This window comes from Accipiter gentilis, chromosome 10 (genome assembly GCF_929443795.1).
Source record: "Accipiter gentilis chromosome 10, bAccGen1.1, whole genome shotgun sequence".
NCBI classification, from domain to species: domain Eukaryota; kingdom Metazoa; phylum Chordata; class Aves; order Accipitriformes; family Accipitridae; genus Astur; species Astur gentilis.
This window is the reverse complement of record NC_064889.1, coordinates 37710548-37714173: the sequence shown is the minus strand read 5'-3', so window position 1 is coordinate 37714173 and position 3626 is coordinate 37710548.

Genomic DNA, 3626 nt, shown 5'->3' with positions numbered 1-3626 from the left:
CCTCCTCCTCCCCTCCCCGGCGGTGCAACCGCATCGGAGAGCATCGGGAAAGGAGGGGAAGAGTGTGTGTGTGGGGGGGGGGGGGGGGGGCGCTGCGAGGGAAGGAGCCCACTGCGATCCGCGCCTCCCTCCTCTCCCTCCCCTGGTTATTTATTTTATTTATTTTAAATACAAAAGCGCTGGGCCCTCCCCCCGCCGCCTTCTTCTCCTCCCTCCCGTCCCCCCGCCCCTCCCCGCCTCCCTTCCCCCCCCCCCCCCCCCGCGCGCCCCTGGGCTCTCCCCGCCAGCGCTGCGCGCATCAAAGCGGAGGCCGGCGGAGCGGTCCTGTAAGGGCGGTAGCGCGGCTTCGCGCCGTCCGCCGAGCTCGTAGACACACAAGAGGTTTCTCCCCCCTCCCCCCCCCGCCAAAAAAAAAATAAAATTAAAAAATATAAAAAAGATGAAGAAGGGGGAGCACCTCCTGCCCCGCCCGCTTCTCCCGCCCCCGGGCATCCACGCTACGAGGGCTGAGCGGGGGGGGGGGGGGGGAAGCTTCTTGCCCCGGCAGGGAGGTGGTGGTGGTGGGGGGGGGTGTTCACTCTTCGTGAGGAAAATAAAATAATTCTATTGGGGAGGGGAGAAGAGAGATTTTAAATTTTTTGCCCCCTTCTCTCGGCATCCCGGAGCGGTTACGGAGTTGCCAGGACCTTATCAAAGGGAAGCGATCGGCAGCCGCCGCTCCGCCGCCTTAAAGGCGCAGGCTCTCCCTTCCGCGCCGCTCCGCGCCCCTCCGCGCCCCCCACCGCGGGCCGCCGCGGAACCTCGCTGCCTCTGCCCCCCCGGCCGGCCGAAGGACTGCAGGGCGGGAGGTCACCGCCAGGCATCAAAAACTTCGCGAAAAGTTTTCATCTCGGGGAGATAAACGGGGCGGGTCCCCGTTTTTATTATTTTTTATTTATTTTTTTTTTTAAATAAATAATCCGAAGGCATGTTTTTCGCTCTGCATGCTAATTAAACAATATCTGATTGCACTGTAACTGGCACATCAGCAAAACTCCGTCCACAGTTGTGTTCACATCTTCCCTCCCCATCTGTTAAATATTAAACAGACATGGAATGGAGGTTTTTTTAACTTCGTGCAAAAGGTTTTAATTAGGGGTTGGCCCCCAAACCTGTCCTCCAGATCCAAGGCGCCTCCTGCCCTCCTCCCCGTCCTGCTCCGAGGCTGGACGTGGGGGGGCTCAGTGGTTCCCTCCTGGCCCAGCCGGTGGGAGCCCACCTTGGCTGGGCTTTGCCCCCCGCCTTGTCATCACCCACCGCAGCCCTCCGACTCCATTTCCCTCTTCCCGGAGCGCAACAAACGTTCCCGAGCTTTGTCTGCAGGCACAGAGCTCCGAAGTGGGTGGTAGAGCAGGCTGGAGGGTAACGCCGGAGTAGGGCGAGCTTTTGAAGTCAAGCTCTGCTTTAGTTTTATCATTATTATCATTAGTAATTCCTAGATTTCAAGTCTTTCTAGAGGCCCCGAATGGATTCCCTCTACCGTATCCCTAAGCAAAGACTTTGGGATCAAGCTCCAGTCTTGAAAACGTTTCTACCCGTAAGCAGAAGACCCCGCGTGCCAGTCCTCAAGCCCCTGGGCAGGGACCACCGCGGGCACCACCACCTAAGGAGACCCATGTCTCCCTGCACCCAGGCTCGCTGCTGGGCTCAGCACCCCACAATCCCCCTTTTCTTAGGAAAAAAACCTTTGGAAAATGAGCCCGCTTCCCCTCTATTGCTGGTCCTGCTGCACGCGTTGCCTACGGGGCCGGGAAGGTGATGGCGGCTGGGCAGGGAAGTGCGGGCAGCACACACGGCAATGCCTCTGGCCAAAAAAAAAAAAAAAAAAAAAAAATAAAAAGGCGCCTTCCATTTTTGGTGTGCCCGAACATCATTTATGGCATCTCCCGGGAAATGCAACAGGGAAGTGCAGCCCGTCATGGGACCAGCCCTTCTCCCCATGCCCGCACCCCGCGGGGGCTCACACCCTGCCCTGTCCCCCCGCTCCACCTCGGAGCCCAGAGCTGCCCACCACCAAAAACACCCACAGCCCCAAGAAACGGGGCAGAGACGGACCCTGCTCCCACCACCGAGGTTCGTCCCCGTCAGCCTCACCCGGCTCCCTCCTGCCCTGCCATCATCCATCCCCCCCCGCGCCTCCGCAGCGAGGGGGGACCCCGCGGTGAAACCCCAAGAGAACGACGGGGCGCAGGGGGACCCCAGCGGCGGGCACGCCGGGGAAACGCCAACTCTGGTCCTGGGGACTTCACCCCATCCTAAACGGGAGGACAGAAACCAGAGTCGCGGCCGTAAACCCGCGCCTCTCCCTTCCCACCCAAGCCGCCTTCTCCACGCGCGCCGTTGGGAAAAAAAGCAACCGGTTTGCGACGTCGCTAAAACACGGTGCTTTTCTTCGCCCCGCGTTGAAGAGCTCCCCGGTTCTTCCTCTCCTCTAGGTCCTGCTCAAACCACCGCCTCCACCGAGATGACAAGCAAAACGCCGTGTGTCGCGGTGGCCTTGGACGTGGCATCCTTTGAAGCTGCAATTTCATCGGCTCCGCGGTGGCTGAATCCATCCGAGAGCTACGCGCAGCAGCGAGGAGCTAACCGTGGGTGTTACGAAGTGCCTGGACTGGGCTAATAATATAAAATAACACGCGGGTGAATTTGTTGTTGCTGCCCAATTACACATTTTTCGGGCCTGGGAATGGCTACCATTGGGCACGGAAAGCAAACCTTCTGCCAAACCCACGAGCCGAGCAGTAGAAGCCATTGCTAGGCACAACAAGCAGTTACGAACTATTAAAATTACTAATATTTTTTTTGCTGCTGCTGCTGATGCCAAGTATCGGCATGGCGCTATGCCAGACGCTACTGAGCCATACGAAATGATCCTTTCCCGGGAGAATGAACAGCTCGTGTCCCCTGGGCCCCTTGCGACGGTGACAGTGAGAACACCTCCAGCCCAGGACCTCCAACCATCTGAAGCCGATTGCTACTTACATCTGGAACTTGCTTTTGAAACGATGTTGGCGTAAAACGCTCTCTGAGTCCCATTGACTACTCTAGCACGGAAAATTAAGCCATTATAATGGAGGCTAAAAACCTTGGACTTTTCCACTTTGGAAGAAAATCTCATGAAGTATCACTCATTGTATTTCATAAAAATGTCATTTAACCAATTCGTTTTCCCCAAGTCCCGTTGTGCAATAATACTGCCCTGCACCGGTGCCCTGGGAGCGCACCAAGCAAATCGAGTAACTCAACCAGGTACTTAATTTACCGCATTATTTGGGACCGCGCGTGCAGAAGAGCAGCCCACCCAAAGACCTGTCTAGCCCACCATCCTCTTTAATGACAGTCACCAAAAAAAGGGATACTTTGGGAACAAAATCAGAGGAGGGCAAGCCCCTGGGGACGTGGCTTTGTCTGGAAGTGCCCGTGGAGCAGTTTGTCCTCCCCAAAGCTGCGGTGGCCCCGTTCATTTTCTGCACGTCCAGTCAGGGAGTCTATTTTCTCCTCCTGCCGATGGGGAAGAGTCACGTAGTGCCTGAGATTTGAAAGTAATCCGATGAACTAGGCAGGCGGTGGCAGGTACAAGAAGGTCT